Below are 16,200 nucleotides of genomic sequence, written 5' to 3'. Positions count from 1 at the left end.
AAAAGACTCTGATGCTGGGAAAGATTGAAGGCAGGAGGAGAAGGGGACAACAGAGGAGGAGATGGTTGGATGACATCACTGACTCAATGGACGTGAGTTTGAGTAAACTCTGGGAGTTGGTGAAGGACAGGGAGGCCTGGCATGCTGCGGTCCATGGGGTCGCAAAGAGTTAGATACAACTGTGTGACTGAACTGAGCTGAACTTCGACCCCTTCCTTCCAGAACTGGGAGAGAGTACATTCTTCTTGTTGTAACTAACCCAATATTTTACAAGATCCCTAGGTAACTAATCCATACTCTGAATCATATTTTTACTCAAATTAATAGTTTTGTATTTTTGTTGTTTAGTTGCTGAATTGAGTCCAATTCTTAGTGATCTCATGGACTTTAGCCTGCCAGGCTCCTCTGTCCATGGGATTTCCCTGGCAAGAATACTGGAATGGGTTGTCATTTCCTCCTCCAGGGGATCTTCCTGATCCAGGGATTGAATTCTCCTACATTGACAGGTGGATTCTTTACTACTGTGTCACCTGGGAAGCCCATACCTTATCTACTCATTGCTATAATATTTTCATTTTCTCATTGGTAAAATATCAATTCTCAGTTTTTGTATAGAGAATATTGAGGATATCCTAAAGACTTCTAGTCACCTTGGGAATTTGTGAGCAGAATATGCAAATTTAAAGGGAAGAAAACATTTCCTCACCTTAATGAATCAATGTCAATTGTGTGAATATGAACATTCTCATTTATATCTTCAGTCTGGACTTGGCTTCACTCGCAAGCATCCCAGAATTAAATTGTATGACATATTAACTTCTTGTGTGTCTCAGAAGGAGATAGATGAGGATGATTGTTGTGGTGGTGATGACTAGAATCAGGATAATTCATATATTAAATCTTCTGTGTACTTCCTGATATGTTATATCCACACATGTGCATAAATAGGCATTATGTGTATATAGATAGACACACACATATGTTTATCTTTTGGATAAAATGTTTTATGTTTCCTTTCCCCTTTGTCATAGTTGTGGAACTCCCAGAAAACAAAATCTGAAATAAAGGCGTATATGTGAGACTTTACGGAGGGGCTAGGAAATAAATACACACATTTATTGAGGGGGCAAAGCATGGAAGGAGGGGTATTTGCTATAAGATTTTTCATCATGTTGGCCACAAATTTGGGGAATCCTGAAGTTAGTATTTCATGATGAAAAAACTCCTCTATATCCACAGAAAACTCAATGAATATAGCCTTCCAGCTCCTTGACTGAAATTAACCTGGTCCTTCCTAGAGGTCACCATTCTGTAATCCACAGAGACAGCATCACCCCTCATGCTCCAGGTATTATAGGACCCCAGAGAGATCAGGGAGTCTTTTTGCTTCTTCTGTTATGTTGTTTCCCTGTCTTGAATTTCTGACCCTTTCCTTTGATTCTCACAGTCTTTCTCTGTGCACTCCAATTACTGCCAGCAATTATAATGACATCAACATTGACTCGAAGGTTTCCCCAAACATGTGAACTCTCAGTTGCTGGACCTTCTTGTTCCCAAAGGCCTGCCTTTCACTGGAGTTCAGTCTTGTCTGCTGCTGTATTGGCCTTAAAGGTTTTGTATTTTTGTTGTTTAGCTGTTGAATTGAGTCCAATACTTAGTGATCTCATGGACTGTAGCCTGTGCCTTAAACTACCTTGCCTCTATATCCCATGAGTGGAGGCCCAAATCTGGAAGGCCCACATGGCTGACCTGCTTCCTGGAAAGCTGACTGTCACATGGGAGCTGCAATACGAATAGACCATGTGTCAAGAAAGTGAAGGCAGCCTGTAGATAAGAGTCAGTGAAGAACTAAGGTCTCAGCCCAACAGCCCACAAAGAAGTAAATCCTGCCAACAACCGTGGGAGTGAACTTGGATGCAGCTTTTTCCCCCTTTGAGCCTTGAAGTGACTGAAACCCTGGCCAACACCTTGATTAAAGTCTTGTGAGAAGCCCTGAGCCTCAGGTCCCTAGCTAAGTGTACCCAGATTCCTGACCCACAGAAACTGTGAGATAATGAAAGTTGGTTTTTTAGCCTTCAAGTTTTGGTATAGTTTGTTATTCAGCAACAGATAACAATTGGAGTATCTGAAGCCAAAAAACTAAAAGTCATCCATCCCTTTCAAAATGGGTGTAAAAGCTGAAAACCAGTGTTTTGTGATTAGGTAATTGTTGAATAGAAAGCAGCAATAGAGTCTCTAAGAAGAGAGTAAGAAGAGAAAATAGCTGAAGGGAGGAACGTGCATCCCATGGTACACTCCATGTGTGCATCCAGATTACTCCTTTTCCCATAAAAGTGCTCTTGGTATCATTATTATTTATGGTCAGCTCCTAAGGACTTGATATTCTAGTCAAATAGTACATAATGGGTAGAATGATTCTAAATGCATTTTTAAGCCCTCTTCCCAGACTATATGAGCAATTTAATAACACTTATTTCTTCCTCTTTCCAGCCTTCCCCTGCTCAGACAATTTATGTAGGAACATTGTTATCTTAGCCTGCTCTCACCAATAGCATGTAGGTTTTCTCAAGTTTGTCTTTGCACCCTTTTTCCTGCTGTCGTTTATATGAACTGTGATAATAATAATAATAAAATGATGATGACCGAAGGTTCTGATCATACGCACTTATATAAGCCACTTGGGAGCAGGTCACTATCGTTAACTTTTGTCCCTGTGTGGTTAAATTCCGTGGTTCCCATGTGGGGTCTGTATTCTAAATCGATATTAGGATTTGCTTGTACTGTATTTTTGTACTACATCTCAAAATGTTATTAGTGCAAAATGTTATTGGTGCAAAAGTAATAGCAGTTTCAGACCCTGAATTTTAAAGCATTATTACTAGCCTAAAACACATCTTTTATTAATTAAAATAGGAACCATTACAGTCAACACATTTTTGCCATCGAGAAAAAAGTGTTTATTCCTGTAGTGTAAAAATCAGTGCTTTGGGATTCAATGAACCCTTAGAGAGCATTTTCTGCATCCTGCTGGCTCTGGAAGCATTTTCCCTGCAAAAAGTGGTTGAGATGATTGAAGAAGTGGTAGTCGGTTGGCAAGAGGTGAGGTGAATATGGTGGATGAGGCAAAACTTCATAGCCCAATTTGTTCAACTTTTGAAGCATTGGTTGTGCAGCGATGTGCGGTTGGGTATTGCCACAGAGAAGAATCAATTCCTTTTTGTGATCAGTGCCAGCTGCAGGCACTGCAGTTTTCTAGTATCTCCTCAAGCTTGGAAGGATTTACTCCTGGTTTTGTTTCTTACTTTTGTTTTATGTTCAGTGTCAGACAGTAGCGTAGTAATTTGTGGTCCGTGTTTGAGTGTTGGGATACTGATGCTCAGGACAGCACTTTCCAGCCTTTCTTGGAAGTATAGTTTTGTTCTGTGTTTAAGTCCAGTCTCACCCTTCGATAGAATGAAACAAAACCATTAAATAAAGCGGGATGTACACCTATTTTATCGTAGCTAATACCTTGTTTTTAGATGTATAAAAGTGTAATAACATCATAGAAGGGAGCCATGTTGGTGAAAGTGAGTAAGCTATCAATCAGTCCATCCTGGGAGTTAAATCTTTTTCTCTGACTTATTGCCATTTAAGGCATCATTGCCAAAAGTCCTGAATATCATGCTTATGAAATATCAGAAGAATATAGTGAAAAAAATATCAAAAACCCTGTTTTTGTGTCTAGATCTAGTATCATTTATATTTCACATTTTTATAAAAACTGGCTGCCAGCAGAGAGCTGTCAGGTCCTAGTGTTTGTCTGTAGCTCCGGTGAAAGCCCCGCCTGCCTGCTTCTGGCTTGTGAGAGTTTCTTTCCTTTGGGGTGGTGTCTGGTGCCAGAATGAGAGGAAATATCATGCCCTCCGAGAGTCAAGAGCAGCTGGCGCAATTGCCCTGGTGTTTATGGGATGTTATAGGCATAAAGGCACATTTGGAGCTGGTTGGGGAAAGAACTTAATGCTTCTTTCCTTTATCTTTATAATCCACTTTCCTAGCAAGGATTATCCTACCATTCATACTAAATTTAGCAAATGCAGATAAAAAAAAAAAGAAAAAAGAAAGCTAGGCTGCCACAAGGTACTCTGAGGAGGCAGTGCATGTGCTGGGTAGATAAACTGCCTTTTATCAAATGAAACAATAAAGACACAAAGAAACTTGTTCAAATTGTTTCTGTTTTTTGAACAATGAAAGCCATTTTTGTTAGAATTAACCAGAGGGAGTTGTACATCTGGAAAGCGGTAAACACATAGCTTCTATTTGAGAGAAAACTGGTGTTATTGCCAAAAAAATTATGCATCTGCAGTATGATCCAAATTTGTCAAGCTGGGGGTGTCATGGAGAGGAATTTGCTACCAGAAATTTGCATTAGATGGCATTTTTCACTATTTATTTTCACTGACATCTTCCTTCATTTTTGGCAGAATTTTTATAGTGTGTATTTCAAGAAGAGCTATAGAAATTTAATATAATAAAAAAAGTAAAATGTCAACATAGCAAAACTAGGTTCCTAAACTCCTAATGGTGACTTTATTTCCTCACAAAATCCAGGTCTGAGGCAAATTTTGCAAATCACAGATGTTTTTCCTTAGTGCTCTGTGGCCTGCTTTTTTAATATCCTCACACTCCCATTGCTGTTGCTGTTCAGTCACTAGATCATGTCCAGCTCCTTGAGACCCCTTGGGCTGTAGCCAGCAGGCTCGCCTGTCCTTCACTGTATCCCTCAGTTTGCTCCAACTCGTGCCCATCGAGTCACTGATGCCATCCAGCCATCTCATCCTCTGTCGCCCCCTTCTCCTCCTGCCTCAGTCCTTCCCAGTGTCAGGGTCTTTTCAAATGAGTGGGCTCTTCACATCAGGTGGCCAGAGATTTGGAGCTTCAGCTTCAGCATCAGTCTTTCCAATGAATATTCAGGGTTGATTTCCTTTAGGATTGACTGGTTTGATCTCCTTGCTGCCCAAGGGACTCTCAAGAGTTCTCTCCTGTACCACGGTTCTTCCTTATCATATAAAACAGGCCTTTCTATTGCTTATTCTCCATCCCTTCCAGTGAACATCAGCACTTAGGATATTTCCTGTCTGCTTTATTCATGACTTAAATACTTAATTCAGAAGACAACTGAGGAGCAGCTATGGCCCACAGACTTGAAAAGGTGCTGAGAATGAGAAGATGAATATATATTTAGTCAGTACGTTAGTGAATTTCTTCTCAAAGCGTTAATATATAGGAATGCTGTGTAAGTGAAAACTATTAGCTATTACAAAGCTGAGCTCAAAGACAAAAATGAAAAAAAAAGTTATCAAATGCTACTATTGTACCAAAAATAAAGTTAATGCAGGGTGGAAGTCATGATGGGCCCAGGCTTTTCCAAAATAGATTTGTTTTATGGGGTTGGGTCAAAGGTTTTGATGCACAAATAAGGTTGCAAGAAAAGACCCTCCATGCCTTGAAAATTATGAAACTTCCATATAAACTCAGGAAACATGAGCTGTACTCTGCTTATTCTTCTGGAATATGGCTTTTAAATTTTCCATCTGCTCACACCTCTAGGGGAAGAGACTGAATTTGGAACAATTGGAACCCCACATATAGCTAGAAGATTAGAATTTTTATTCTCAATATTTGAGAGTAAATTTTGCCCCTATCAGAAGCACACTTTAAAACCATATGTATGCTTACATCTAAAACACAGGGTCCTCCCAGAAAACACAGTGTTCGCTGGACATAATCATAGTATCAAAAATTGCCAGCCACATAAAGAAGTGAGCATCTAGGAAAGAGCCAACAGATGCAACAAAGGCGGGGTAAATAGGTTCCATTTATAATAGTTAACAGTTTTAACATTCAATATTTTTTTTGGAACAATACTTTACTATTTATCACAATATTTAAATTTTTATCAAATTAAAAATATGTATTACAAACAGTGCTGCGATGAACATTGGGGTTAATCGGGATGGGGAATACATGTAAATCCATGGCTGATTCATGTCAATGTATGGCAAAAACCACTACAATATTGTAAAGTAATTAGCCTCCAACTAATAAAAATAAATGGGAAAAAAATATGTAGACTTTAATTCTCATTCCTCTTCCTATTTCTGCCTATTAACTTGCACTGAAGCTAAGTCACAGGAAATTTATTGTTTTCTGGAATTTGAAGGGGGATTTCATGTACTCACTTACTCAAGTCCTCAAAAGTATTTATTTAGAAGTAAGTCATATCAAGTGCTGTGCAACATACTTGAGATACAGCATGAAATGATACCGTCAATGTGGCTCAGGAGATAAAACCTGATGAGGCAGAAAGCGAGTAAGACGGCCGGTCTATTTCAGTGCCACAGATTAGTGACAGAACTTAACACTATAGCACACAGTGCTCCTGAATTAACCTAACTTTGCACAATCCTGGAGAAGTGTTAGGTTTACCATGGCTAAACTTTTGATTCAATGTATTAAGAAAAACAACATGTAGACACCAGAATGAAATAAAAATCTGTCTTAATGGAAGTCACAAATCAAATTGGCCTCAAATATCTACTCTAACCAAATTTCCAGTGATTTGGCAGTATCTACACAATTCTTGGTGAAGAAAATGGTGTTCCTTAAAATTCTGTGCATCTAAGTTTACAATCACATGAGAAGTTAATTGACAGATAACCTTACAAATATGTGAGCTTAGAAAGCATGCCATGTGTTACTCAATGAAAAAGTTGATGAAGAGTGCATTATAGTTGAACAAGTTAGTTCAGTCGCTCAGTCATGTGCAACTCTTTGCGACCCCATGGACTGCAGCACACCGGCCTCCCTGCCCATCACCAACTCCCAGAGCCTACTCAAACCTATGTCCATTGAGTCAGTGACGCCATCCAGCCATCTCATCCTCTGTCATCCCCTTCTCCTGCCTTCAATCTTTCCCAGCATCAGGGTCTTTTCAAATGAGTCAGCTCTTCGCATCAGGTGGCCAAAGTATTGGAGTTTCAGCTTCAGCATCAGTCCTTCCAATGAACACCCAAGACTGATCTCCTTTCGGATGGACTGGTTGGATCTCCTTGAAGTCCAAGTGACTCTCAAGAGTCTTCTCCAACACCACCGTATATCTTGCCTGAGAACCCCACAAACAGTATGAAAAGTTGAACCAGAATTAAACCAAGATAAAAAATATGAAGATTGAGTTTGAAAAGGATATAATCCCAAAGCAAATATAATTCCAAAATAAAAATCAAGTGCTAAAAAATATTATTGAAGAAGAAAGTACATTCCATGAAATGAAAATAGTAAGAATAATCAGGGATCTTTGGCTAGTGGGATAGTTCCATATTGGTAGGTTAAGAAAAACATCTTATTAAAGGCAAGAAATAAAAAGCCAAAAAGAACATGATTAATCTTTTCTTAAATGAGATTAGTATAATGTGAATCTGTGTTCCCTATAGGAAATATCATGGCAACACTAGTGAGGGGACAAGGGCTCCTGGACCCAGAACTTAATTAAGTTGTCTCAAGTTCATATTTCTTTACAGTGAGCCTTGCCAATTCGTGTGATGATGATACTGCATTTACAAATTTTTATTTCTCTTAATTACTAAAGTTATTTGGAACAAAACCTACATCACCAACTTTCCTAAACTAGATCTTTTTCTAGGATAAAATGTGTTACTAAAAAAGGGTATTCTGTGATTAAATTCTTATTGAAAAAATAAAAATAAAATAAAAATGAATTCTTATTGATATCAAAACTATAAGTGGTTACTGTTGCTGTTCAGTTGCTAAATAACATCTGACTCTTTGAGACCCTGTGGACTATAGCATACCAGGCTCCTCTATCCTCCATTATCTCCCAGAGTTTGCTCAAATGTTTTCATTGAGTCTGGATGCTAATCATCTCATCTTCTGCCACCCCCCTGTCCTTTTGCCTTCAGTCTTTACCAGCATCAGGACCTTTTACAAGTCTGCTCTTCACATCAGGTGGCTCAAGTATTAGAACTTCAGCTTCAGCAACAGTCCTTACACTGAATATTCAGGGTTGATTTCTTTTAGGATTGACTACTTTGATCTCCTTACAGTCCAAGGGTCACTCAAGAGTTTTCTCCAGCACCACAATTTGAAGCATCAGTTCTTCAGGGCTTGGCCTTTTTTATGGACCAGCTCTCACATCCATACATGACTACTGGAAAAATAATAGCTTTGAGTATATAGAACTTTGTTGGTAAGAGATGTCTTTTAATACATTGTCTAGATTTGTCCTAGCTTTTCTTTCAAGGAGCAAACATCTTCTACTTTCAAGACTGCAGTCACTGTCTGCAGTGACTTTGAGCCCAAGAAAATAAAATCTGTCACTGCTTTCACTGTTTCCCCTTCTCTTTGCCATGAAGTGATGGGACCAGATGCCACGATCTTTGTTTTTTTTTAGTTAATTGCCTGATTTATTTTTGACTGTGCTGGGTCTTTGTTGCTGCTTGAGGACATGTCTAGTTGCGGAGAGCGGGGGCTTCCCTCTTTTCGTTCTTTTTGCGGTGTGTGGCTTTATTTGCAGTGGCTTCTCCAGTTGCAGAGTACAAGCTCTAGGCATGCAGGCTTCAGTAGTTCTGGCACATGGGCTTCGGTGTTCTGTGGCATGTGGACTCTTTCCAGACCAGAAATCAAACCAGTGTCCCCAGCTTTGGCAGGCAGATTCTTGGTCACTAGACCACAAAGGAAGCCCTTAGTTTTTTGGTGTTGAGTTTTAAGACAGCTTTTTATTCTCCTCTTTCACCCTCATCAAGAGGTTCTTTAGTTCCTCTTCATTTTCTGCCGTTAGAGTGGTGTCATCTACATATTTGAGGTTGTTGATAGTTCTGGCAATGTTGATTCCAGCTTGTAATTCATCCAGCCCAGCATTTCACATGATGTACTCTGCATAGAAGTTAAATGAACTGGGTGACAATATACAGCCTTGATGTACTCCTTTCCCGATGTTTAACCAGTCAGTTGTTCCATGTCTGATTCTAGCTATTGCGTCTTGTTTTGCATACAGATTTCTCAGGAGATAGGTAAGATGGTCTGGTAGTCCCATCTCTTTAAGAATTTTCCACATTTTGTTGTGATTCACACAGTCAAAGGCTTTATCATAGTCAACCAGAAGTAGATGTTTTTTCTGGAATTCCCTTGCTTTCTCCATGATCCAACGAATGTTGGCAGTTTGGCCTCTGGTTCCTCTGCCTTTTCTAAATCCAACTTATGCATCTCAGTTCATGTACTGCTGAAGTCTAGCTTGAAGGGTTCTGAGCATACTTTAGCAGTGTGTGAAACGAGTCCACTTGCGTGGTGGTTTGACGTCTTTGGCCTTGCCTTTCTTTGGGATTGGAATGGAAACTGACCTTTTCCAGTGTTGTGGGCCCTTCTGAGTTTTTCAAATTTGCTGGCATATTGAGTGCAGCACTTTCACAGCATTATGTTTTAGAATTTTAAATAGCTCAGCTGAAATTCCCACACCTCCACTGGCTTTGTTTATAGTAATGTTTCCTAAGGCCCCCTTGGCTTCATGCTCCACAGTGTCCGGTTCTAGGTTAGTAACCACACCATTGTGGTTATCCGGGTAATTAAGACCTTTTTTGGTATAGTTTTGTGTAATCTTGCCACCTCTTCTTAATCTCTGCTTTGTTAGGTCTTTACCGTTTCTGTTCTTTATCATGTCCATCCTTGCATGAAATGTTCCCTTGATATCTCCAGTCTTCTTGAAGAGATTTCTAGTCTTTCTCATTCTATTGCTTTCCTCTATTTCTTGGCATTGTTCATTTAAGAAAGCCTTCTTATCTCTCCTTGCTATTCTCTGGAACTCTTCATTCAGTTGGGCAAATCTTTCCCTTTCTCCTTTGCCTTTTATGTCAGTGGTTATTTACTCATTTTGCTATCTTTTCAGCGTGTTTTACTAAAATGTTCCACAAATAAATCCCACAGACCTCTATGAGCAGTGCCAGCAGGCTCATAAAATCTGGAATAAGATAATGAAAGGCATGATAAAGACAAATGATTTGAAATAAGTAGTCAAATTTTTTCACCTGGGGATACTACAAAAAATTATAAAGCACTTGCTAGACCATTTATGCATTATCTGTTATCATCTCTTTGTTTTGGAAAAGTCAAAAGATTAAAAAAGGTCAAATTTGTAATGGGAATTCTAATAGAACTTTATGATAAAGGTAAAGTAGTTCTGGGGAAAAAATTTGCAAGTAGAAAAAATAGTGAGTCAAAATATCAGTTAATATGAAATAAAATTCAAAATTTAGAAAGATAGCCATGAAAAAATAATAAAATGTCCTCATAGAGAGGAGAAATCAACCACTGCTAAAAGGTTGTGAAAATATAACTGGAGCCTGATTTGTGTTTTAAGACTATAAGTGAAAGGTTTAGGAATGTTAAAGCAGGCTATCTGCTGTTCAAATCATGAGAAATTAATCAGGAAAAATGAAGAACATAAATTATTAAAATAAAATTGCTAAAATGATAGGTGGTAAATCTGAAAATGAAAAGAATAAGCGTGACCCTATTTAACATCACAGTAAAATACATCAAAGTAATTCCTCAGCCACAATTTATTAACTTTATCCTAAATGTATATTTCTATTATAAGTGGTTTTGGAGTTCATAGAGCAGAATACTTTTCTAGCCCTTATAAATGTTATTATATAAAGGTTTTCAAAAAGATAATTAGCTTACTGTATTAAGAAGAAAGAAAAAATATGAAGATGTAGTGGGTTATTAAACTTAAATTATTTCATTATGATTTAACTTGTACAGTGATTTAATCAGGTTTCTTATTTTGCAGTTAGATTCATTATGTTATTTTTCATAATCAAATAATATTCAATTTGTAAAAACTCTCATAATAAAATCATATTGAATAAACTCCCATGTTCACACATTAAAACAGCTAGTGAAAAATATCTTTCCTGTCAATAAGTGTAAAGTTAAAAATAAAAATGAGATGTGAAACAAAGGAAAGATACTAGCTTCCAAACCAGGATAAGAGTTCTAGAAATTGAATATATTTTCACTATGTGTAAAGAAAGAATCTGCTTTCAACTGAAAGAAAAATAAATCTTGAAAATGAGTTGAAATGGGTTTGCAATGTGACCAGCCTCTTCAAACGTCATCCTTTCTGACCATCATGTTTCCTCTGGACATAGGATCTTTGCACATACTGTTCCCTCAGTCTCAGATGCTCTTCTTCCTTGCCACTCCCTCAGCCCTATTCCCTTCCTCAGGTCTTACTTCAAAGATTAATTTCTCCTCAAGAAAATTTATTTCCCTTTTTATGCACTCATGCAACCATTTCATCTAGTTAATCATAATCTATCATATTTCAGTGAATCTAAGACACTGCTGATGGTAAGATACATCTTATTTTATGTGATACCACTAGAAAAGAAAATATGATGCCAATTAAGCTATGAGATGATGTCTCATAAGATTCAGAACTTTTATTTTCCTTTTATTGATAGAGGTCTTTCAGTATAGACCTATTTTACCATCTATTTCTCTTTTGCACATATTAAAATTTTTTGAAATGGAATAAATTGCTCTAAAATGTTCACATTCAGATTCCAACCTGCAATTACTTTCAACTCAGAAAGTCAGTATCCATGTGATACTGATCATTTCCACATGATCTTCTTTTTTAAAGGCATCTGAAGCCTTGGTGTTTCAGTGCTTCCTAGAAGTTTGCTTCAAACTCCAAATCACTGTTTTCTTCTACAAGTTTGCTCCAACTTTCTCCTTCACTGGCAGATTTGTATAAATAAAAGTTACCAGAAGACGTCAAACTAAGCCTTTCTGATACAAGCAAGCATTTTATTTTCTTCCTCAAATGGACATGAATAGTATCTAATCAAGTCACCAAAATAGACAAACCAAGTCCAAGTGCAGGCTTGTACCAACAATGCCATCTTTCACACGTCTTTCACTTCTTGTAGGTAAGTGCACCACTGATTCTGAAAGCCCAATTTCCAAAATGCTAAACCGCATATTTTATTTTATTTTTGCTTTACTAGCTTTTATTGGAGCTTAGTTGCTTTACAGTGTTGCGTTTCTGCTGTACAGTGAAGTGAGCCGGTTATACTCTATATAAAACAGGTAACTAATGAGAATCTAGCACAGGGAGTCCTGATGACTCGCATAGGAAGAAAACCTAAAAAAGAGTGGACACGTGTACACACAATATGTTTTATGTTGATGAAGTGCGCTGTGTAAATGTCAGCATGCCAAGCCTTGTTTTAAGCACTTATGAATATTCACTCATTTCATCTTCATGACAGTCCTATGAGGTAGGTACAGTTAATTCCTTTTTATATAGGAGGAAATGTATGCACAGAACTTGTGAGCTTCTGAACTTCACAAAGTCAGAAAGTGACAGAACTGTGTTAACTTGTGTATATTCTATAATTACATCAGTAGTTTCCCTGGTTTAAAAATTAATTCTGTCCACTACCAGATTGTAAACTTTATGATGGTATATTTTGTCTGTATCAGGATAAGTTTTGCCTGTTGAATCACCAGCACATTTCAGTGCTTGATGCAGACTAAAAGCTGAGAAATGTTTGTTATAGACTGAGAATAGATACTCAGTTTTTTTCTCAAATCTCAGCATCTTTCCTTTCCTGATTTTTGCTGTTAACTTTGACTCTTGTGATCTGGATTTGTGTGTGTAAAGAGAATATGTCCTCTCATACATGGTATAATGAGGAAAGTCAAAAGGTTTTCACTTGAAATTATTTTCCTAAGTGATCAATGTAAGCCAACTTTTAATGATTTACACCTTTGTATTTAGCATCTTTCTTGGAAGTCCTCTCTTTAAAATGTAAATACTGTTTATGAGAGGTATAATATGTTAAATAATACTGAGTGAATTTGTTCAGCTTATCTTACTTATAAACAGAGTAAAGACAGGTTTAACATGAAGATGCCTTTTGTGGGAATCAGGGTGAAATCAGGGAATATGGAAGGGTTGAAATTAAACCTCATTGAACTCAGATTGTTTTAACTTCTATTGAAATATGACGTACATACAAAAAAAAAAGAGTGTACCAGTCATAAATGCAAATCCTGATGGGATTTTTTACAAAGCAAACACACCTTCAGTTCAGTTCAATCACTCAGTCGTGTCCAATTCTTTGTGACCCCATGGACTGCAACACGCCAGGCCTCCCTGTCCATCACCAACTCCTAGAGCTTACTCAAACTTACGTCCATTGAGTTGGTGATGCCATTCAACCATCTCATCCTCTGTCGTCCCCTTCTCCTCCCCCTTCAATCTTTCCCAGCATTAGGGTCTTTTCAAATGAGTCAGCTCTTCACATCAAGTGGCCAAAGTATTGGAGTTTCAGCTTCAGCATCAGTCCTTCCAATGAACATTCAGGACTGATTTCCTTTAGGATGGACTGGTTGGATCTCCTTACAGTCCAAGGGACTCTCAAGAATCTTCTCCAGCAACACAGTTCAAAAGCATCAATTCTTCAGTGCTCAGCTTTCTTTATAGTCCAACTGTCATATCCATAATGACTACTGGAAAACCATAGCTTTGACTAGATGGACCTTTGTTAGCAAAATAATCTTTCTGCTTTTTAATATGTTGTCTAGGTTGGTCATAGCTTTTCTTCCAAGGAGTAAACATCTTTTAATTTCATGGCTGCAATCACCATTTGCAGTGATTTTGGAGCCCCCAAAATAAAGTCTGTCACTGTTTCCACTGTTTCCCCATCTTTTTGCCATGAAGTGATGGGACCAGATGCCTTGATCTTAGCTTTCTGAATTTTGAGTTGTAAGCCAACTTTTTCACTCTCCTCTTTCACTTTCATCGAGAGACTCTCTAGTTCTTCTTCACTTTCTGCCATGAGGGTGGTGTCTTTTGCATATCTGAGGTTATTAATATTTCTTCCAGAAATCTTGATTACAACTTGTGCTTCCTCCAACCCAGAGTTTCTCATGATATACTCTGCATATAAGTTAAATAAGCAGGGTGACAATATACAGCCTTGACGTACTCCTTTCCTGATTTGGAACCAGTCTGTTGTTCCATGTCCAGTTTTAACTGTTGCTTCTTGACCTGCATACAGATTTCTCAGGAGGCAGGTAAGGTGGTCTAGTATTTCCATCTATTTAAGAATGTTTCACAGTTTGTTGTGGTCCATATACTCAATGGCTTGGAGGCAAAGTCAAAGCTACCTTTACCAAGCACAGAACAGTATCAGCCTCCTAGACTCTCTAGTCACTCACCCTCCAAAGAGCAAGAGCTTTCTGATTTTTTTCATCATTGGTTAGTTTTGCCTGTTTTTGAACCTAACATAAACAGGATGCTAATCCATATATTTCTGTGTATGGTTTCTTTCACTCAGTTGTGTTTCTAAAATTCATTTATAAGTTTACAAGCCCTTGTAGCTCATTCATTCTCATTGCTGTGTTGTATTCCACTGCATAAGCACATCATGATTTATTTATCTGTTTTACTATTGATAGCTGTTTGCATATTTCCAGCTTGGGACTGTTATAAACAATACTGATAAGAACTGTATATATGTCTTTGGTAAAATGAATTTACTCTGGGTATATACTTTGGAGTAGACTTTGGGGGCCACATGACATGTGAAAAATTTAGCTTTACTAATACTGCCAAATGTTGCACTCTCCACTTTTTCTTTTTCTTCCTTTTTTTTTTTGGTGATTTGGGAGTGAAGGGCTCATCTTGGTCATCTTCCCTGAACTATTTTTTAATTGAAAAAAAATTTAATACAAGGTTACTTTCCATTTACAGTCATTAAAAAGATATTGGCTATGTTCCCCATGCAGCACAGTACAACCTTGGCCAGCCTGTCTTGCACCCACTAGTTTGTGCCTTCTAAGTCCCCACCGCTATGCTGCCCTGTGTCACCTCCCCACTGGTGACCGTAGTTTGTTCTCTGCGTCTGTGAATCTACTTTTTTAAATGTCATATTCACTAGTTTGTTGTATTTTTTTAGATTCCACATATAAATAGTATCATATGGTATCTTTCTCTGCCTGACTTATTTCGCTTAACATATTGTCCTCCAAACCCATCCATGTTACTGCAAATGGCAAGATTTTATTCTTTTATGGCTAAGTAGTTTTCCATTGTATATATATTTTTCTATCCCATCTTCTTTATCCACTCATCTGTTGATGGACACTTTCGGTTGCGTCCATATCTTGGCAGTTGTAAATAATGTTACCATGAACACTAGAGTGAATGTATCTTTCCAAATTAGTGTTTTGTTTTTTTTTTTCAGATATATACTCAGGAGTATACTACTGGGTCATATGGTAGTTGAATTTTTAGTTTATTGAGAAACCTCCATACTGTTTGCCACAGTGCCAGCACCAACTTACATTCCCATCAATGCCATACTAGAGTTCCCTTTTCTCCACCTCCTCACCAACATTTGTTATTTGCGTTCTTTTTAATAATAGCCACTCTGACAGATGTGAGGTGATATTGTGGTTTTGACTTGTATTTCCCTGCTGATTAGTAACACTGAATATATTTTCATGAGCCTTTTGGCCGTCTGCAATTCCTCTTTTGAAATTTGTCAGTTCAGTTCTTCTGACCATTTTTAATTGTTTTCCTTTTATTTTGAGTTATATGGGTTGTTTTTATATTTTGGATATTAATCCCTCATCGGTCATATCAGTTGTCAATATTTTCTTCCATCCAGTAGGTTGCTTTTTCTTTTTATTGATGGCTTCTTTTGCTGTGCAAAAGCTTTTAAATTTAACTGTGTCCCATTTGTTTATTTTTATTTGTATTTCCTTTACTTTAAGAGTAAGATCCAAAAAATATGACCATATTACCCAAAGCAACATACAGATTCAGTACAACTCCTGTCAAAATAGCAATGGCATTTTTCACAGAAATAGAACATATAATTTTAAAATGTGTCTGTGTGAACTCAATCACACAGCTGTTTGCAGCCCCATGGACTGTAACCTGTCAGGCTCCTCTGTTCATGGGATTTTACCAGCAAGAATACTGGAGTGGATTGCCGTCACCTCCTACAGGGGGTCTTCCTGACTCAGGGATCCAGACGGCATCTCTTGTATCTCCTACATTATCAGGCAGATTCTTTACCACTGCTCCAACTGCCTATTTTATGGAAACAGAAAAGACCCTGA

The sequence above is a fragment of the Odocoileus virginianus genome, chromosome 4 (assembly GCF_023699985.2).
Source record: "Odocoileus virginianus isolate 20LAN1187 ecotype Illinois chromosome 4, Ovbor_1.2, whole genome shotgun sequence".
Lineage (NCBI taxonomy): Eukaryota > Metazoa > Chordata > Mammalia > Artiodactyla > Cervidae > Odocoileus > Odocoileus virginianus.
This window is presented reverse-complemented; position numbering follows the sequence as displayed.